The following is a 23202-nucleotide window of genomic DNA, read 5'->3' on the forward strand; positions in this document are numbered from 1 at the left end:
CTTAAGGTGATAAGTACTGAGCAGCCTGAAGAGTCATTGGCCTCTAATGCCCTGCCTGAGAGGGGTAAGAGATGGAGGGGAAAGAGAAGAGGGGCAGAAAGCTCTCTGGCCTTCAACTGGCAGCAAGGCACCTCTCATGGAATAAAAATGCACCTCTTATCTCTGATTCTATGGCCTTGGCTTGATCCACACTGATCTAAAACGACTTTGTAGTTCTAGAACATTATCCTGCCTCTCCGCAGCCATCAGTGGCATTGGCCAACACACAAGCATTAATTATAAATCCATTAAAAGGGCTAGTTCGTCAGCAATGCAGCCATTATCAGATGACATGCCATTATTTTCCCTCTTCGCTGCAGCAGTGAGCTGCAGTGGCAGCTCGCCAGCTCACTGGAACAAACATCTCATCTATTTAAGGGGGCTGGTTTAGGAACATATAATGCATGGTGAGTGGGTGACAGGTCGCTGGGGGTAATGTGGCATCCAGCCTGACGGTGCGATGACAGTGGTTAGGATATTAATTAAATACATTTATTTGTCAACTCTAAATTATGGTGTGAGGTGGCCAAAGGGGCTCATCTCACTGCAACACCAGACAACATAAGCGAGTAGATGAAAACTTCTTCATTGCTTTCAATTTATTCAACTGACTTTATGCGACCCTGAAAGTTGCACAAAAAGCCACTAAATAGACACTGAATCTGTGTTGTTTTGTCAAGCAAATACTGCCGAGGACAAGGTCCTTTAATTTCTAAAGAGCCAACACACACAATAAGTCCTGAATGTAGAAAACCATGTGCTCCTGTGTTCGTACATCTCAATGACATCTTAGAAAACGCATTACACTGATTAAGACCACGTGATGCATTCTGCAGGATAACATAGTGATCGGCCCTGATGCAAATGTTTTTGTTGGTCCTCTCCCTTCGCCCCAAACACAAGCGCATGCTTGTGCGCACGCACAAACACACACACATTTGGGCTGTGTTCCTAGCTTGTACATTTACTGGAGAGTTTCTTGTGAAAAGGTAAAAAGTTGTCACAATGTCAACACGTGTTACAACAAATGACAAGGATAAAGGTCATTAGAGAGTCGAATTAGTATTTTCACAGAAAGTCGTCTTTCTTAATAACTTTTCAGAATAAAGTAACCAAATTAAATCAGCCTGAGTAATGGGAAGACATGATTGCCTATTTATTCCTAATAAAACATGTTTTAGAACATTTAAAAAAAGACAAATGAAGATTTAAAACCATAAGTGTTTTTTACACTTGAAAGCTAATATACGTCACTAACCCAAATCCAATCATCCGTTATCTCTTTGTACAGGGAAGGAAGGGAGGGAGGGATATTCATCTCCTTGGGAAAATTCAAGTGTCAGGTCGCTTACACATATAAATCTTGGGGTTTAAAAGACAGGACAATAAAACAAACAACCAATTAAAGTCAAAAAGATTACTCAAATCAAACAGTCAATTCCTAAATAATGAATAAAATGATGAATAAAAATGACAAAGAGACACTGCTGTTGATTATTATTGCACAAAGTAAACACAGTTCCTCAGCAGGTATGTAGCCTATCCTCGTTGACAAGGCAGGATTCACACCAGACAGATTGCCAGTCCATCACAGGGCCAACATGGACAGATAAACAACCATTAACGCTGGCAAATTTAGGATCACTAATTAACCCAACAGGCATGTTTCAGGACTGTAGGAGGAAGCTGGAGCACCCAGAGAAAACCCACACAGGTACAAGGAGAACGTACAAACTCAACACAGAAAGACCCAAACCGAGGTTGGAAACCAGAAGTGTCTTGCTGTGAGGCTACAGTGCTAAACACTGCAACACAGCGCCACCCCTAACCCAAGTCATATCAAAGATGATGTCAAATATTTATTTTGAAAGCTATATATGGAACATTTCAGAAATGGGAAAGCCCCACCAATGGGACCTGGACAGCTTCAGGGCTCCAGTGCACTGCAACAGTTGCATCATTGATAGTTACAGTTACAAGATACATTTGAAAGCTACAAATAATCCTGGTAAGTACTTTTAATATTGTGCTACATATTTCATGTATTTTGTGTGAACTTGCAGTGTTTCAGTATTTTTGCGGTGTGCGTTTTCAACGTGGTGAAGATGTTCCTTTCAGCTGCTTTGTCAATTTGCATATATTTCTTAAGGTGTATTGTACTGGGCTTTCTCTGCCTTTGTATATGTTACTATAGCAAGTAAATCTTAATACAAAGCCCAACACTGAAATACTGCAAGGCAGAATAAGCTCAACATTTTTCCTTTAAATTATTTTTTACCGTCAGAGGGAAGATCAGAGCTGAAACTGTTCTTCTCAGAGCACCAAGGCTTATCCTGTTAAAAGTTTCCAGCTATTGAAACTGCTCAAATACAAGAGCTCAGATGTTCACTCAGTCATTTTGGAAAAGGGATCATATGTCTCTGCCAAATTATACAGTAGGTTATTTGTGTAGCAGGTGCGTGAACAATAAAAACCAACCCAATCCAATTTGATTTCTGCTATGTTGTGCAGCATAGATAAGCCAAAATCAAACGGCACGGTGCAGCTCAGGAACAGTGAAACCATGCCTTGGGAAATCATATAAGGTTTTTCTGTGAATAAACATTGTTGTCGACAGGCAAAAACTCTTTCTGGTGGTTCTACTTGAAGAACCCAAATGACATATTCACATACATAAAAATGCAAAGAATCGTTTAGACTCAAGATGCCTCAATTGGTGTCTTCCTTCAACAAGATAAAATGGAAATAAGTAATTAGGGGAAGGCAGATGGCCACCTAAAATTAAGTCCTGCCTGATAATAATAAATTAACAACTATTGAGAGGAATCTAAATCCCTCTATCTTCAGCCCACCATTTCTCTTATTCTATAAAAAAAAAATTACAGTTTAAAACCACAATGTCACGAGAACATTTGCACGCACAAAATTAGCCCTGGGCTTATTGTAATTTGCTCTGATTCAGACTCAAACATCTGAGCCTCACGGCTGAGAGCAGGTCTGAAGGCACACAGAGAGAGAGACGGAATCGAGTGCTTCTTCACCTTCACCTTTCTCTATTTATAGACTTTTGTTCTGTCAATAGTTCTGTGAAGCTTTCATGACAAGATGCCTCTCTGTACTTTGCTTTACACGTTGTCATTTCCCTGGTGGTGCAATCTGGGGGGACTAATGAAAATCCCACAGAGTGTGCTGGTTCCCACTCCGTCAGCCACACTCCCTCTACACGAGACGTCCTCGTTATTTCCAACTGCACTCTTATGGGCAGAAAACCTGAGCTGTAATTCTTATCCTTGTTATCTCCTGCCGACTGCAGCAGGTATTCATTATGCGTTGATTATGTTTACTTCAGCGGCATGCTGTTTTTAAATGATGCTAACACAGCTGAAATGATATAATGCCAACAATTTACTTTAGACTTTATTTGTCTCGCACAGTAGTTGTGGTTATATTCAGCCTGTGGCACATTTGCATGTTGAATTTGTTATGTAGCAATGGTGCCAAGCCAGGATACTCACACACATAAAACAAAATGTTAGTGTCCTAAGTAGAAAATAAAGGTTATTAAGAAATTACACTGAAATCATTCACTATGTAAAGGGTATATATATATATATAAAAAAAAGCTGAGTGGGAACTTTTACAAGAACAAGTATTTGTAAACAACTGAAGGAGACAAGAAATTACAGAAAGTAAGAGGGGGAACAGCTGTTAAAAAGTAATGTTTTAGTAATATTATTAAAAGGTTAAGGAAGAGATAACAGCATGGATGTGACACCTTTTATTTTAAAATGATTATATTTACTTTAGAAAAATTACATCATTTACAGTTTTTCAGATATGGAGTACTTTGTATGATCAATGTAATGCACATTGTTACTGCTGCACAGGAACAAAACATTCAGCTAATAGAGGGAGAAAAGGGTCTGTTTTTACCAAACGATAACCAGCAGTAACATCACCCATTTGTTTGTCAACTGCCGTGATGAAGCCTCCTGTTCGGATTTTGGCTGTAGCCAACTGGTTAGTTCGGAGCGGTTTGGAGCCGGTATTGACCATATTTGGACGAGCTGAAGAGGAGCGAGTCGAGGATCTGACTCAATCTGATTAAAAACCCGACAATATACTACACCCACCTCTAGCGGAAACCTGTTTGCACCACAGGCCTGCCAATCAAATAGACACACCCCAAAAAAACATAGCTGTTTGAGGCTTAATATTTAATTAATTAACTACTTTTTTCACATCAGCCTCATTTTTCAGACCCGATTTTATATACAATTCATGGTTTTGATGTATAACTTGTAGCTATTTTAAAGGAATTATTCAGCGCTGACTCAGATGAGAGGATTGACACCGCAGGCTAAATAAACTGATCTTGAACTGTACAAAGATAACAAGAAATGAGATTGCCGTAAGTTGCTGGTCCCAACTTTTGTACTCTAATACGTACATGCATTACAGTGTGCCATCTTTTCCCACAAAATGTAATAAACCCAGCAGGTTGCTGTTGCCTCTGTGGTTTATTCAGAAACTAATGAATGAATCCAAAAGAGTGAAATGAATTGAAGAACTGGAACCCTGCACGACATCTTACCTGAGGGTAAAGAGATCTTTACAGAACTTACTGGCTTGGTAGAGTGCCACTTCTGCCTTGGAGCACGTTTTCACCCCATAATTTCTTCAACTCAGTTTTCTTTTCACGTGTGGAGTCTCGTGGCTCCTTAGCTGAGTTCACTTTAATAATGGTGGCGGTGGAGAATGCCTTTGAAATCACTGAAAAACTATCAGTAATGCATCAAACTCATCAATTCAAAAGGCTGAAAAATAAGTGAAATTATACACCAGGCGTCGCAAAAGTGCCCCCCGTGAGCACAATTTACACAGATGAATCAAGGGCCTCATTAATGTACTATAATTATGTACCATATTTTACAGTTAAGTATCCTTCAAGCATCTGAATCATACTTGCAGCAGCACGAGTAGCATTGAAGTACAGTAACCGGGAAACTTGGAAAGTATTATTTTAAATGTCAAACATAAGCAGAGCATTCTCTGTGTCCCTGGGCTCATTACAGATATTTGTACTTTATTTAGACAGGCTTCTTCTCCAGCAATCTGTCACTGCAGACAGAAGGCATACTGCCATCCTCCTCGCAGCGAGGACCGCACAGAATGATGCACTCATGTGGCCATGTCCCCTTGCCTACTGCCATCTGGAGATGCTGTCAGACGGAGAGTATCGGTGATTAGAGGGAGATCTGCAGCCAAACAGACATATTCTTAGTGCACAGGCTGGCCATGATGTTCGTCCGGATGTTCAGAGTTCATGTAGAGGAGCAGTCTTAACCCAATCTGTCAGCTGCACAATCCCCCACAACACTTTCACCTTTCCTGCCCACGCTGTCAGCGCTGGCTACACAACATGACAGAACCAGTTTAGAGTACACGAAACGTTCCAGGTGGCCGTCGGTATGTTGAATACCCTTGTTTTTGTAAGTGTTAGCTTTTTTCCAGCCTTAATGCCAAAGCGCGCTGACATGAGGCACGACTAATCATCGCTTACTCACAGAAATCACCGGGTAGGGGGTGTAATGATGAAATGTGAGAAAGATACAAACCAGGCAAAGAGGAGCGTAAATGCACTTTTTCTCATGCACGGGAGTTGCAGCAGCAGGAAGCAGGCTGGACAATTTGACCACATTTATAACGAGGCACTTAATGCATCTGGAGTGGATAGAAGATGTATCTGAGGAGGAGCATTTGTTGTAAGGTGGTGGCTAAAACTACATCGCGAGACGGTCGTCTGTCGTAGCCCGAAGCTGAAAAGGTGTAAATGCATTCATCTCTCTCACACAGTAATATCTCCCTCCAAATGCAACTACAGCAGTAAACACATTCTGGAAATAGCCACCAACGGGGAAATCAGCCTGCGTTGGGGGCAACTGTTAGTTTATATATTGTTGTTGTAGTCAGCCAAACTGTTACACTTGTAAGTAAACTATTCAAGTTCAGAAGTCGTTCTTCTTCTGGCTGTTTTTTGGCAGTGGCTAAAGAGCTTCAGATTCATTACCGCCACAATTTAACCAAATAAAACCAAGACACACTCCAATCGGATTTGCGATCCGGCTGACTAGGATGCATAAAAACTCCAGCAAGACTTGTTGTATATAGAACAACTTTTATGTTACACCAACGAGTTGGACAACAAGCTGAAATTCTGTAGATTATTTACAGTATGAAGACTGGGTAAAACAGAAGTTAGGTTAGGTTAGGTTAGGTAGTTACTTTATTAATCCCCGAGGGGAAATATTTTCGCTACAGCAGCATACAGGAAATCAATAAAATAATAAAAAGTAATAAAATAACAGTAAAAAAATAAAATAAAATGCACAGTATATACAGTATATACAGTACAGTATATATATACATATTTTTTTTATATATAAACAACCAAGAAACACAGACAACAGTGTTATTGTTATGTGATGGATTTTGCCAGAGGTGAGTTATTGTACAGTCTTATTGCAGTGGGCAGGAATGATCTCCTGTATCAGGAATGATCTCCTGTATCTGTCCTTGTGACAGCAGAGCTGGAGGAGTCTTTTGGAGAAAGTGCTCTGCTGTCCCTGCAGCAGGTGGTGGAGAGGGTGGACAGGATTATCCAATATGGATAATAGTTTGTTCAGCGTCCTCCTCTCCACCACCTTTTCCAGGCTGTCCAGTTTGTAGCCGATGATGGAGCCGGCCTTCTTAACCAGTTTGTTAAGTCTGTTGGTGTCGCTGGCTCCAATGCTGCTCCCCCAGCAGACCACAGAGAAGTACAGTTCACTGGCCACAACAGACTGGTAGAACATCTCCAACATCTCGCTGCACACATTGAAGGATCGAAGTTTCCTCAAGAAAAAGAGTCAACTCATCCCCTTCTTGTGGACAGCGTTGATGTTGGTCTTCCAGTTTAGTCTGTTGTCGATGGAGACACCCAGGTACTTGTACTCCTCCACCATGTCCACCTCCTCTCCCAGAACTCTCAGCAGTTGTGGAGCCCTCGTCTTCCTCCTGCTGTTGATAGTGTACGAAATGAGACCTTTCCAGGGAAAAATTTACAAATGAAAGTGGGTCTGATTTATATGATGCTACTATAGGTTGGAGGCTACGCTTTCAACAATGACACCATGTTAAAATTGCAACATCTATGTTTCCTGATGCCGGATATGAAAGGAATTAAAGTTCGTCTTCAACAGCAGTTCTTATAATCAGCGTAGATCCCAAAACAGCTCTCTAGCCTGTGACTACATGACAAGGGTTAACCCTGCTACCAATGTTTGTGCACTAAATGTGCAGCAGGATTCAGTCTCCAGGGGTAAAAACAAATCAACTTAGAAGCACATTTGATGTTGTCTGATGTCGTTGGCTGTTTTACAGGTTGTTAAGTGTTTAACTGTTGACTAGAAATAACCAGAAGAGTGGAAGGTTTACAGATAACTGTTACAATAACCCATACAGAAAGCTGTAATGTTTTAATGGAGGGAATCATCTGGTGAAAAAGCAGTCAAAGACCTTGTTCTCAGATGTTTTGGCAGACCGGATGCCGAGAGTTCACATGGACACAGATCTGTCCGCCGGGCCGAAGGTGAACATCACACGAGACGCGGACTGACAAGACGGAGGCTGACACAGAAAACAGATGACGACACAAACGCCAAGACACGCAGCGGGAGAAGATCAATTGTGTCTTCTTGGCTTTCATCAAAGTTTGTCAGGGAAAGAAAATGTGTCTGCTTTTTCGCAGCCCCCAGAGATTTATTTGTAAATGTCACACTTGTCAAATCATCAGCAACTGTGTCTCCCGTGGCTGCCACATCAGTCTCACTCACACACTCTCTCACACACACACACACACACACACACACACACACACACACACACACACACACACACACACACACACACACACACACACACACACACACACACACACACACACACACACACACACACACCAGCAGATGCAAATTATGAAATACCCCGTTGATATGTACTTGAGTTTAGTTTTGGAGGATTTTCTTGGTCATTTGCAAGCAAAAGAATCTAAAAATTTAATATTTTTCACTTTACTTTTTAATGTAAATTAAAATCCCAGCCGCAGCATCACCACAGACACACACAGCTGTACGCAGATGTTACAAGAGCCTATATGATAAACATCAGCAGAAAAGCAGCATTCAGTCACTTGTCAACCACATCTTGGTTTGTCTCTCATTAAAAATGTTTGCCTGGATGCCAACGTTCTGTTTTTAACCAACTGTGACCGTGTCATCTGTCACTGCAGTTTTTATGTTTCTTTACTGAGCTGTTTTGGATATCAAGTAAGAAATATTTTCAAATTATGGGCCATAATACCGGAATGAATTACATCTTTTTATTCATTTTGCATTTCTTTTATCAGTTCAAGTCACAAAATGCAGCTGCAAAAGAAAAGAGGGAAACAACTTTTCATAATCATGCCTGTGATTTGTGACACATCTGTATCAAAGTGAAGCTGAAGAGCAAAGCATGCAGTACAACTTTCATCAAAAGAGTAAGGCAGGCACTCTGTCTGGAGAAATCTAATCTAACCAAGGATAACTGAACATAACAACTCTCAGGAGCTACTAAAACAAATCAAATAAAATCTCTTCTTTATTTGAATCCACACAATTTAAAAGAAACTTATTTTTAAAGTCCTACAATATTTACCTTGTGTTCCCTGACAGAAGAAAAACAATAAAAAAATAATAAAAACAGACAATGTGTGTAGTAATCAGTGTTTGCTTGATGTTCAAAAGATTTTACAGCGTGTCTGATGACATATGATCTTTATTTTTATTTTTTTTATTTTGAGAAATAGTCTTGTTCTGCTTAGAAGTTATTTGAGCTTCTGTGCTGCAAACACAGTTGGAGAACATCCAGCAGCTGGTTGGCTGAGCTGAGAACAAATACTAGAAACAAGGGGAAACAGCAATAAAAGAAACAATCCACCTACCAGAACCTTTAAACTTTTAATTAACACCTTGGTTTTGTAATAAATGCAAAAGGCAAAGGGAATAAAAAGGGAATTTGGGGTGTTACAGCAGGTTTTGTGTGCTAATATTACTTCTCGAGTGCACTAAGTTTATAAAGTATCTCCAGATTTCTTGGCATCCTCACAGTGGCAACTCCAGGTGGAACTAGGTGGATTTTTGTTTAATTTGTACATAGCTAGGCTAGTGGGTTCCCCTCAATTCCAGTCTTTATGCTAAGTACTCCTTAAAAAAAAATCAAATGTTTCTGTTTAACTAATGTTTAATAACACTTACTATGATAATATATGTATTTTTGTACATGTATATGTTATTAGTTTGTATGAAAAAAAAAATCAGGCAGGGCACGGAGATACTATGTTGTTCTCCCATTTTATAGATAATTTGAGCAACATACAAATTTTCTTAAAATTTTTTTCCCAGAAGAATGGAAAAAACTAAGGATCAGGAAGAATCACTGAGGATCATAAACAGTTAACCTGTCAGTCCTTTGGTCTGGTCATGGATGCGCTTTTGTTAACCCCCCCCTCCCCCTCCCAAGCTCCCTGACAGTCTGCAGCTGTAATCTTCAGATCAAATCACCCATTTCGATGCCAAGTGTGAATGGAAATCTATGCGCAGCGGCGACTAATTCAGTGTGCGAAGGCGTTAGAGTTCAGCTTTCATCCCTGCTTTGACAGACGACACTTTTAACAGCGCCGTAACTCGTCGGAACCGGTCGAGGCAGAACAACTGTACCAATCATAAATCAAACAGTTCATTGTGGCCATGACACAACTGCTTTTAACGCAGACAACTCAGACAAAAAGAAGGAGGGGGAGACAGATTTTAGCGCTGCAATCTATCCATCATATGACGTTTCTACTGTATAATTACTTGCACACAAGCTGAGCTGTTGTAAATGGGGTTTGATCGTTACAGAAAGTGATCTGCCGGGGGCGTCTTTTCCAATTCTGTCCACCTGTCCGTCACATAAAACATCTGGGATGCTGCCAGTTCAATTTTTTTGAAATGCTGGTAAATTATGCATTTCACAACTGCATTCTGACTTTGTCAAATTACAGTAAGTGGAGCAGTGTCGGTAAAACCTCTTTTCCCTGTGACATGTCTTAAAATTAATACCCTGTAAATTAGATTTTGAAGGAACTGTGAGAAATGATGTAACATTATTACATTGTACCGAGTCCAATGTCAAAGTTTTTCCCTCACTGGCCCACTTGGCCAGTATATGAAAGCTCATGGCCAGACAGCAAAAAAAATTAAAATAACCCTCTTTTTTTTCATAGTTTTGGTCATTTATTAAACACAATATTGACAACAGTGAAGTTCCACTTTAGTTGTTCGTGATATAAGAACTGAATTCATTTTTTACTTTTGATAATTATAATGATTGCACAATAGATCATAACTTTTCTGTGTGACTTATTGACGCGGGGCAATCTAAAAGCTGAGAGACACACCACAGTGATATACACTGAACAGTGGAAAGCTGTGACCTCCATGGATAGACATACAATGCTGCAAAAAACACTTGCTTTCTCCTCTCGTGGGTGGAAAACAGCACCTGTCATATGTTCTGTGAAGTTTGCTCGCAATGCAGTAAAATATTTTAGAATAAAACACAAAGGCTGTCAGCATTCTGCTGTGTACATTGTGCAGCTCTCCGTTGTGCAGTAATTATGATCGTGTTTCGCGGAAATGGGGCGCAGCACATTAATGTGCACAGTGCAGGAGGAAGCAATAACTTTCCCGAGTAAGTATTCCAATTTATGTCCGTACCTCAAAATCAGCACCTGATTTACCCAAGTTTTTGTGACCACTAGTACATGCACATTTTGTGATTTCTTTGTGGACTTGAGCAGAGAGCACATCAAATTTGGTGTCAAACTTGGCCAATCAACAACAGACCCTTGAAATGCTTCTGAAAATGTATGATGATCACACAATAAGCCAGGTGAGGTGTTTTGAGTGGTATTTGCATTTTAAGAGGGCCAGAAAGTTACTGTCTAACACCGAAGTAGGGGTGTCTGCAATTAGGTGGGTTTTCTTTGCACCAGACCTACTCCCCCGGATTTGGCTCCCTGTGGCTTATTTTTTGTTCCTTAAAACATTTTCACTTTCTTGTTGTAATTACTGTACAATGGAGAATTGCACAAAGTATACAATCACTGGCAGAAGTAACCTTTCTGTTTTTTTGTATATCACAATTTTCCACTCAGGACTAGAAGGCCCTTCTGTCTTTTCACATCTCATATGTTTATAGCGCAGTGTTTTGAGTACCAGTAGGAGGCCAAGGCATGTATTTAGGCAAATTAGGATCCTACATATATCTTGAAAATGATGAGATGATCTAAAACACATTCACTCTGCAAACTCTGATTGGACTTCACTGGCTGGCTAATCAAGTTGCCTTGCATAAACTACCAACAATTACCTGCAGAATATCTTTGCGTTTATATTTACAAACAGGTTGAAATACTATATTGTATGTTTTACTGTTCAAGTCAAGCTTTTCCTTTCTTAACCTACTTTTAGTCACGTAAACTTACTTAAATGCTGCAGATTTCATTTCTGGAGCCATTGATTGATATCAGTGTCAAACTCTAAAATTAACACAATGAGTGATGACGGTTTTGCCCTTCAACTTCACAGTGCCATTTGTCATTTTGTGAGTGGCTCTACCTGGCACCATGTCAGCATGTCCACATGCTGTAACACTCACAACACAGTGTCATTGAGAAAACATGGCACGAGACCTCGTTTTTTTGTCCACATCCATCCATCACAACTCCTTCGGCACTGATTAAGTCAGCAGTGCAGCCTCTGCACAGACTGCTGGTTGCTTGTAGAATAAAGACTGCATTCACCTCAGTTGACCACGAACAAAGTGCACTGTCATCAAAATAATGATCCCAACACACACACACACACACACACACACTCATTTCCCTTCACTGTCGACAAGATGTTAATGTAAGTTCCAATTTCCAGTTTGTGTTTGGCATAAAATTGCAACATGAGGCAATTGATGAATGAAGGGTTTATGCGGGCAGTGGCCTACTTGAATGTTAGCGTGTGACTGATGGCTGCATCCATCACTTCAATGTCATTATTCAAAAGACATCAAGTAACTATTGAGAAAAGTGGGTCAAAAGACAGAGAAGTTGGTGAGTGGACTGCTTCGACATCAGGGCGGGTTGCATCAGGGCATTTGAAGTTTAGATGTGGCTCTCCGCCCCGTGACAAATCACAGCAGCACTGGAGTTAATGTCAATGCAGTAACTAAATTAACATTATATAGGCGAACCCACGAGCAGAGACAGCAAAGGTGCAATTTACCGCAGGGTCCAGAAAGTTAACACATAATCCTGAATCGGAGGAATACCTGATGAGGACATGTTAATATGTATGAGGGTTGCTGCCACTTTTTATATCCCCATGAAATGGTGCAGCAGATGGTAATAAAATTCACACGCCTACATGTTAATGTTTCGTGCTGGGTGTGTGTGTTCATGCGTGTGTGAGAGAAGCCAACACTGTTGTGAAAATGAGAAAATGTCTTGACAACAGTGGCAAACAAGCAAATACAGTAATGACCTGAAAAATGGTTTTACTTTTTATAATCCTTTTGTGGCTGATTTGAAATTATACCGCAGTTGGCTGAGGTGCAACAACAGCTACACAAAGATCTTAGCTATGCAAACTAACTCTGGAGTTAATGACTACATTTACGTGCACACAATAAACCATGTTACTGGGAGAAATCAGGTTAAGGCAAGAAATCAGAAAATTCTTTTGCATGCGCTGCAGTAACCTCAGTCCCATCAAGCTTCCCATCCCTGAACCTTTTTTTTTTTTTTAAACTGGGATTGGAATATTTTGAGTGAATTTGTGAAATATGACTCTGCAGCCTGAGTATTTTTGGTCTGACTGTTTATCCTGACAACACACTGAAAGGACTGACTCTGTAGAGAGAGCACACAGAGAAACTGTACTTGAATTGTACAAAAAGCTTTGTTGATTTCAGTTTTAGTTGGACTTAATAATTGTGAATGACAGACGACTGTAATAGGCATGGTTTATCTTTTGAGCCTGCCTCTATAATTGCTGTCATAGCAAAACTTTCCCTGTTAGAAATCAACATTAATCAGATGTGTCTTTGTGTAAACTCTGTTTACAAATCTGCCTAATTTTAAATGTCGACATGGAAAGTAAAGTCAATATTTTTAACAGTTAAATACTTTGTTTTGTTTTGTTGATCATACAAAATTGGTGACTACATTTGTTCACTTGATTTTGAGAATTTCTGATTAAAATTTGTTGTATAAGTAAAAACGTCTATATATTATTTCAAAATGAAAATATTTAATTGTTTGCCTCGCCTGTCTTTGCTTGATCTGACAGCAATCCCCCAACCACATCCCTCGTGCTGTATCCTACATCGAAATGCTTCAAGATGAGATTGTTGGTGAAAATGAAGATGATTTGCATCCACATTGTAATATTATATCATATTGCAAAAACATATTTATGTACTTCTCATTTAATTTGCATCAATAAGGGGGATAAACACATGAACTAAAACAAAATTTAAAGTGCTCTGATATTTCTGAGTGTGCCAACTATTTTATACCTGTGGTGTTCCTAGTTGCTACAGTGCTAAAGTCAAATCCATAGTTTTGGTGGGTAAAGTCATAAAAGCCACACATTCACCTTTGAAATAAAACCAAATACAGCAAAACATTTATATTTGTCCAGCCTAAGTGAGCATCTGCACCAGAATTAAAATTAGATTTTAATATGTTGAGTTGTTAACTTCATGGGCTGATTACAGTGACAAAGATGCCATCAGAAAATAGTTAAGGCACCATAGTGACATACAGACAATGGCTTTTTCAAAAAAGAAACTAGACTATAGCCACCATGATTGCTACCAACATGTAGAATGTGACAAAGTGCTGTAAAATATAGATATAGATGTTTCTTACTCCTCATGGCTAATATGGATGTCCGTGCGAAGGGATGGAAGCCACAGAAACACAGGAAAAGCAGGTTAGAATCACACAGACATAACATTGCAGCCCTGACGTCCGTGCTGCTGAGAGTGGGCAAATTTAAAAGTTACTGCAGTATTATCAAAAGTTTGGCAAAAAGCAATGAGAAGGAGACCAAAGCCATAAAGCAGGGAAGAGAAAAGCATTTGATAAGAAAAGAACAGGGAAGATTCAAGGAGAGAGAGATGCAGAGACTTAACAGGGCAACGGGGAAGGGAACAGTGATTGGACGTGCTCTTACAAGGCAAGAGAGCCTTCACAAATACAGTGAATGTGCTGTTATAAGGCAGAAAGCAGTGTGTGTACTTTTATTATTCACCGTTTGGGGACATAAATCTGTTTACACTGTCACACTGTGAGACTGTCCTTCCTTCTGGGGGAAAAAAGTAAGTCCCTGTAACCTAAATCAATAAACTTTAGGGTGAAGACTTGGTATAAGGTAAAAGTGAGGTTGGGTTGAGTTAAGGTTAGAGTTAGGCAAGTAGGGATTATGAATATAGTTAGAGTCTCCACAAAATAAATGTCAGTCACTGTAAAAAAAAAAAAAAGAAAGAAAGAAAAGATGACTATGTGAGTGTGTGTTTGTTTTTGTGTCCTAGTGGGGACATTAACATTAATGCACACTGACCCAAGGGGACTCGTGTCATTGAGAGGACAAAAATTGAGATCTCCACATATGGAGTCTGCTTTTTGAGGGTTAAAACTTGGTTTACAGTGCATTAGAGAAATATGACTCTGCACCTTAAAGACTTTGGTTTAGGTAAGGGTTAGTGTAAAGGGTTATGAAGTTGTGATTGTTAAGGATTGGTTAATGCATTATCTCAATGAGTGTCCCCACAAGGATAATGAAAAATGTTTTTTTGTGTGTGCAGAGAATAAATATATTTGTTTAATTGACAACCTGCTCCCTCAAAGTGGACAATTCAATTTAGTGGGTGTAGCTTCTGTTGGGCAGCTTTCAAGCAGACTTCTGTCCGCACAGTTTTACTGAAGGTAAACCGAAAAACAAGATCAAGTGTGAGTGAGACCGTATTCACCAGCAGAGATTGCTTTCTCTGGTCTGAGGCCGTGGTCCCCAATTTTTGTTGTCAAACATTTGTCCACAGTTCTTTCAGATAAACTCCAGTACTAAGGGCTATCTAAAGTAAATGCAGGCACATCTCCACTTATTCACAACAGACAACATTTGCTTACAGTTTCAAAAGTTAGTCAGCTGCACTTTGATCATGGTTACAGGAGTGAATATGTATATAGTGAATATTAATATGAATATTTACACATATAAGTTTTAGAATTTTTGGAGTGTTAGTTTTGTGCTGGTTAATTGGAGATAATTACACCGAACAGATAAGGTCTTAATTTTTAATACTATCTCCATTCATGCACATCTTTGTCTTTTCCTACAGAGCACGATTCCAACCTGATTCACCTTAACATCGGCCGTGTCTGTTCTTCATGAACATGTCTGTGATTTTGTAGCACTTAGCAGCACTATCCTCCAGGGCTTCTCTCCCTTTAATGTACTCCATTTTGGCTCCAGCTTTTGTCTTTCTCTCATTGTCTCTCTCACCCGCACTGTCCATTTTTTGTTCTCCACACCAATCATCCATGCTCATTTCAGACACTGACCGAATGTGTGACTAATCGCGTGTGATGGCAGGCAGAGATCATATCATCAGGTTAAACAAAGGTGGGAGCTGGGTGGCGAAGGTCTGCAGATTTGGGTGACTGTAGCTGCTCCATGTCATTTTGCATTCTCAACGCTAGCCCAAAACTCCTGAGCAAGTCAGGCACGGGGAATTCTCCAGACACAGCACTTTAAACCGCACATGTAATGCTACAAATGTGTTTAGTTCAAACTGCATGTTATTGAACACTATTAATAGTGTCAATATTTTTGCAACATTGTTTTCATGAAATTGAACTGTCATCCTTTGTGGTTTGATCAAGTTGGTAGTTTTTCAACTTTTAATCCATTATTTTTAGGTAACTCTCCTAAATATATCTATTGCTTTTAAGTGATTTTATTAAATTCTTCCTAAAATTATTATTTTTTGCAAATAATATCAGCTACTTCACAACCTTCCATTGTACTCCCCGGCAATTACACAAGTACACTCTGAAATATAATTTCACCTGGTTCAAATACTGACTCATTTAGGTGATATTCCATATATTACTGTGAACTATAATTTTCTTTTCTTAGCCTGGTCAATTTTATGTTTCTTTAGCAAAAACAACAACAACAGTGCAAGGTGAAACTATTTATTGTGAATACTTTTAATAAGTCAAAATGTTTTTTTAATTTTTTTTATTTCTAGTGTGGTTCTTATGGTTTAAGGAAAGAAACATGGTCTCCTCCTTGCTGATGAATCCTCTATTTATCTTAAAAGAGAGAGAGAGAGAGAGAGAGAGAGAGAGAGAGAGAGGCAGCACTACAGGTGGGTTGACATCAAACAATAACCAATTATTGTGAAAGAATAACATGCACCTCTGTTCACTGCTCGAATACCAACTACTTTTTTACTTTCTCTTGCAGATTTACCCACACGTCCTCACAAAAAAATAACAAAATAGGTCCATTTCTACTGACTCACAAAACGACATGTATGAATGTCCTCAATGGGACTAACACGTCCTCACTAAATAAGAATAGGTAATTTGCCAAAATGAGACGTCAGGCCAACTGGACTTTCATCGCTATGGTAACAATAATAAACACATGGTTAATGACGTTGTGACGCGCTCGTAGTTTGGTCGCACCAAAACTACTTGGTTAGGTTTGAGGAAAGATCATGGGTTGGATTAAAATAAGTACGTTAGTTATGTAAATTACATTACAAGTTAACCTTTAAACGTAAGTTAAAGAAAGTCAATGTTGACTTTTATCTCCTGCAGGTGAAAGTCTGATGTTCGATCTATCCAACCAAGCCCGACCTCCTTCCTGCGAACTTTGTCATGCTTTACACTCTGCGGCCACTTGAGGTCACAATAAATGTAAATATGGGTCGTTTTAAGTTACTTCCGTAGACAATTTATAACATCATGCTTTAGGGAGCACAGTCTAAGATTTACAGAGGACTTTCGTAGCCTTTAAGGAAAATTACAGGCCCATATCAGATCTGATATGGAGCGCTATAGTTTTCACAAGAGAATCACTAAAACAATACTATACAGGTACCAGTACAGGTCCGGTAATGTTAGCAGATCAAAATAAGATTTAGCTCAAATAATCCGTGGAATTAAAATAATGAAGAATAATATCATTAAAAGCTATCCCTTCCAAAAACATTCAACAGTTTTATATGATCACCATCAAGGGCTGAATGTGCTTAATTCACCAGCGAAATAAAGACAAAACTGAGATATGGTTTGGTGCAAGAGGCTGAAATGGACTCAGCTTGAGTTTTTATCTTTGGGAGCTAAAAATCAAGTCGGAAGTCCTGTGGATACATTCAATTTAAAATTTAGTAACTGCAACATCCAATCAATAACCAATTCTGCTTAGCAGAAAACAGCAAAGATCAGGGGATTCATGTTCTGCCTTAACTCGAAAAATACTTGTATTTCCAGGGCGCACAATAGGAGAGTTTTTCAGGACATCCTGTACACTTTATATGACTATCTATTAAGAATTTTTGTGAAAAAGTTGGAAAAAAGTTTTACACTGCCTTTAACTGAATTATAGCTTCTCACTATCATCCCCTTTGGACTTTGCCTTGTTTTTGTGCTATAAATACTTTTTCCATACTTAAGACTGGGTTTAAATTGTTGATGTCAGTGTTAAAGTTCAAATTTAAAAAAAACATTGAGTTATTGCATTGTTTTTGTTTGCTATAAATCACACATTCGCTACAATAATGCGAACCACTTTTAAATTATACTGTGCAGTTTGTTTCCATTGTTAGAGGAGACCATTGTTGTCAGCATAATAACATTATGTATGTGTGGTAGTGTAGTTATTTGTCTTAAGTAAAGCAAATTGCCCTTCTTCTCCACATGCTTCCTTTTGATATAATCCATTTCAATAAACATGAAGACTTAAATCAGCCTCAAGCTTTCTTTTCAGTTATTATTGCTTTGCATTTATCATTCTCATACACTGCACTGCAGGTGTGTTTACTGTCAGTCCAGCAGCCAGTGCATGAGCTGGAGGCCTCTTCTTGGTAAAGAAGGTCTTCAAGAGGATTATCACTTTACAATTTTACATTTCTCACATGTATTTCGTCTACGTCAAACATTAGTACAAGTCATGTAATCCAAACTGATCGCCAGGAGCCACGAACAATGTAGGCAGTACTAAACGAGCTATAACTCTAAGTAAGACTTCTTCCCTTTACATACAATACATTTTACGAATGGAAATGTTTACAGTAACTACTGCCAACTCTTAGATTCAATTAAACAAATAGGAACGCTATTATCAATAGTTTTATAATAAAAATGGCTCACATGACTTCCTATGAAAGGTGAAATAAGTCCTCCGACCCACACAACCATATATATTATTATAGAACATCCAATACAACCCACAGGAGTGTTTCCTGAAATAACTGGTTAAATTCGGACACGCAAAACCACTAGAGGTCGCTTAATAAGCTGCATGCAAAAAAGAGCTATAGGGCCTTGTTTTTTAGATAACAGTCTGAACAGGTCACCCTCCTACAGACAAGCCTGCTGAGAAATATCACCCTTTATTACCACAACTCCTCAGTTTATTTTGGCTGTAAGCATCTTTTTAACATTTTGTCTGATTATTGTTTTGGTGTCAGAGCCCACAACTGCACTGTTTTGGTTCACCCACATCGCTATAATGAAGTTTTTTTGCCACAGCAGGCAGTCAATGAAAAGGCTGTAAAATCCCACTTTTCACTTCCCACTTAGCACCTTCTCAGCAGTTAGCTGTTCTAAAATCACATATTTTCTTGTGGGGTAGGCAGAGGCAAAAGAAAGTAGACAGTGTTCATCAGCTGGACACAAACATGACTCTAAATGAATGCTAATCCTACTTTGTATCTTCTGTCACTGTCAACAAGGTCGCTGTATCAACTTAAAAGGAGTTTCATGGCTAAACTTCATCTATTGCAGGTTTAGAATAAAAGATGGCATTAGATACGGAAGGTCCCTCATTTGGGAGTTTTTGACTAGCCATAAAAAAATTAAAAAAATCAAATGGTTAATGAGACTTGTCTCGTCCTATTGACCTTGGTTTTATAGATGTCTGGTAGTAATGCATTACTACCTCCAGCAGGTGGGAGTAATGCACCTACAAGCTGTTTGCCAACCACCGTTAAACAAGAAAAAGAAAGGGAAGAAGAACATGTTATCGCCAAGCATCAGTAAAACATGTGTGGCACTGTGGGATTAGATGCTACAGTACAACCTCAAGAAACATGCAAAGACGACAAACAGACGTCAACAAGTTCGGTGGAACTCCTACAAAAAAATAAACTAACATGTGGTACAGTGGGAACTGCCAAGTAAAGCAAGCATAGTGTCCTCAGGTTCTTAGTCAAATCGAGTCAGATCCACCACTTGCTCCTCCCCAGCTCTCCAAATATAGTCACCTTTGGCTCCGAAAAAAACTAAGATGCACGGAGAGGGCCGAAAAGCCAGACTGGAGGCTTCAAAACGGCAGTTCACAAACCAGTGAGTGACGTCACAGTCGGCTGCCACTCAGTTTGATTTTATATGTGAAGAGCAAACAACAGTCCTCATCACAAGACATGCTTCTCATCAGCTTTGTCAAAGGGTTTTAAAGTTTAATGGCATTTGTTGAGTCATAGTTTACATTGTGAGTGAGTGTCCTCAAATAATAGTCCAATACTTCCCAGCAAATATCGAACAGAATTTTATCTCGAAATACCGCTGCCTACTAGATAACACACAAAGCAACACAAATATCAACGTTATTCAGTTGGCAGGTTGACTCTGCTCTGGTAGCACAACAACAATCTATTTTCCTTTAGACTACACACGAGCTAGCAGTGACCCTGCATCTCTGAGCAATTGTGTACTTTTCAGTTTTATTGTCAATGGCTTTGTGACCTCCAAGTAATCACTCTGAAAAACAATCGCTCGTTCTGTCAGTCAAAGGAGAAAAATAAATTTTGTGGTGATGCTCTGACCGCTGATCAAACCAGGGACTCAGGAGGACTCTACTGTATTATTTCCAAGGCACTTCAACCATTTACATTATACCAATCATTCCAGGTTATTGCACACTCAGAGACATAAAGTCATCATGAGATTTCAGTCGCCGGCGCTGTATGGACTATGGCGTTGCCGAGCCAGTGAGCCTTCAAAATCACAATACATTAATTAGTGGTGAGAGTTTGACATCAATCACATTAAAAGCGTGCTCCTCCCTTCCCACAGAACACAAGTCACATGAAGAGCTGACTTCTGCAGTCATTATAATTGTACGGTAGCTGCATTTATGATCTGTTTATACATAACAGATGCAAATTGCAAGACTCAAACATAATTGTATGCTTTAGCATTCTTTATCCTAAAAGTCACTTTTAGACAAAATGCACTTTGTATCCCCAACATTTGATGAGGCTTCAAAGTGCATTATGAAAAATATAGTGCTTAACAACATGAGGGACTGTAATGGCCAATTTAATTTAATCTGTACAAACTACACAGAGAATCGTTCAACATTGATCTGTGGAGAAGATTCTGCATTATTTTTCTGGTCTGTGCTATAGCGCAGCTCCTTTGTCTCCTCCTTTGCTGCACATGGTTTATAATCACTGCCATCAGGTTGTTATCTCTGCCTTTGTTGCTAGCTGTGAGCCAGAACAGAGATGGGATTTTATTTTAGTTTAAATGAATTATTTGCAGCTATTTATTTCCTATGCCTGCAGGCTATTGTTTCATAATAAATTGAAAAGGACAGTCTTGATGTCTATTTGCCTGGCAAATAAATATTCATTCAAGACACCAGAAAGAAACAAGATGTTGTTCAATGTGAAAAGAGCTTTTTGTGGCCTTTAGGCAACCAAGACATGAACAATTTTTACGCTGGATATTAATCATGTGCACCTTTGTATTCAGCTTTCAGAACACAGAACTAATGTATGAGTGACATCTGTTGCAGTTTAATTAGGTAAAATGCACAACGGCAAATTATATTTCTTTGAAAGGGCCAAAAACGAAAAGAAGTACAGGTTCTTTTTCTGAATCCCATTCCATTACAATAAAAAAAAAAATCATTGTTCAGGTTGAGAAAAGTAATTTTATGTAAGTAACATTATTTACATCACATAAGTTACTTAGTGTATGTTGCTCAAGTTGTTACGCTATAAGTAACTTAAGTTACTTGAGAGAAGTCCTAATCCACTTTTACTTTTTCACAGACTCGATGACCGGTCTTCCAGTCCAATGTTTGTTCCATCCAACCACACGGCCTCCTTGCAATGTGGACATTATAAGTCTTTGTTCCCCTGGGAATAAGAAAGGGTCGGTCATACATGCGTATACTTTTCACGTCAAGGCAAGGCAAAATGTGATGCTGACACAGTATCCTCTAGTGGACTGACAGGTGCATATTACATACTTTGACATGAAACCGGGCTGGACCACAAGATAAATTCAATGGCTCATGAGGTGATTATTGAGGCAAAAAAACAAAAAGCAAAAAAATAACTTCTAAACACAACTATCTATTTTTTCCTTTCTCTTTCATTTTTTGCTGTTTCCAACTGCTTCAACCCCTTTACGCCCCCAAAACAGTTTTTCAAATTAAACCAAAGTCAGGGTCTTGGGGGAAATCACTGTGTGGGGGAGCTGCTTACATTTTCCAATCAGTACATCTGAAACATGACAAGAGGTGACAAAACCTCAAGATCTGTAGACACAGGTGCCAAATCAGCACTTCCCCCTTAATGGGAAATCTGTTGACTGTCAGTAAAGTAGAAGTATGAAGTAACTGGAAATACTCAGCACAAGAACCTCAAAATAGCACTTATGTACAGCTGTTGAGCAAATGTATTCAAATATTTCCACCACTGCAGTCAGATGTGTTGCTCTAAAGTGTCTTTTGGTCAATGGACTACATAATTTTAAAAAAAGATCAAAACTTGCAAGATATGAAACCCAAATGATAACAGCTCTGATCGGCTCTGTGATGTGAGATTCAGATACCTTCCATACCAAAACTGAAGCTGTCAATAGAGCTGCGTTTATTATTATTTCTTTTTTTTTTAATCCTCCTTGAGTTGCGCTCTTTTTCGTATTTTCACAAACTTTTACACTCCACCACTTCTGATATTGATCGTCCACGGCTATAAGAAATATTTGGATGCTTTCTCTTTTTAATCTGCAGATACAATGTGAGCTTATGTTTGTGTTTGTCTGTGTGTGTGTGTGTGCGTGTGTGTGCGTGTGCGTGCGCGTGCGCGTGCGTGTGTGTGTGTGTGTGTGTGTGTGTATACACAAAACATTTCTTTAATTTAGCTTAGTGAAGCATGGGGACTCGCGTTTTGTGCCGGTGTTCATTTCATACTCCCATTTGTACTGCACATTTGGAATGTAGATGAGCTCCACTGCTGTTATTTTAGCCGGAGCTGTTTGGCTTTGTCCTAATGAGGGATCAGTAAATGGGTTTCTATTATAGGAGATATGGTGCTCAGAGGCAAGACAGAAAAATGGTGACAAAGACCAGGATGGTAACCTTAATGAGCTCAAGCTGGAGATTTTTCAATTTCGATATGCAGCTACAAAATCTTGTCATTAGGTGCGATAACGTGCAGAGTCCTGTGATAAGTGGGCTGTTTAGTTTTCCTTCAAGGCAGCAGTTTTGCTGTAATATCCAACCACTGCCTCACAGTTCTTAGACTTACACACAAAAATCGGTGCTGAGCTGCCGAGTGTCATTTTCCTCCGTGCAAATATTTGTTCTAACGCCCAGCAGGAATTTCACTCTATTTTGAGACGCTGCAAAGTGAGGCTGCATCCACCTCCTTCTCGTGATACTCACTCTCTCTCACACACACACACACACACACACACACACACACACACACACACACACACACACACAC

Source organism: Brachyistius frenatus, unplaced genomic scaffold, assembly GCF_029030835.1.
Source record: "Brachyistius frenatus isolate BFR_SWC_R1_liver_20210118 unplaced genomic scaffold, ASM2903083v1 Contig_215, whole genome shotgun sequence".
Lineage (NCBI taxonomy): Eukaryota > Metazoa > Chordata > Actinopteri > Embiotocidae > Brachyistius > Brachyistius frenatus.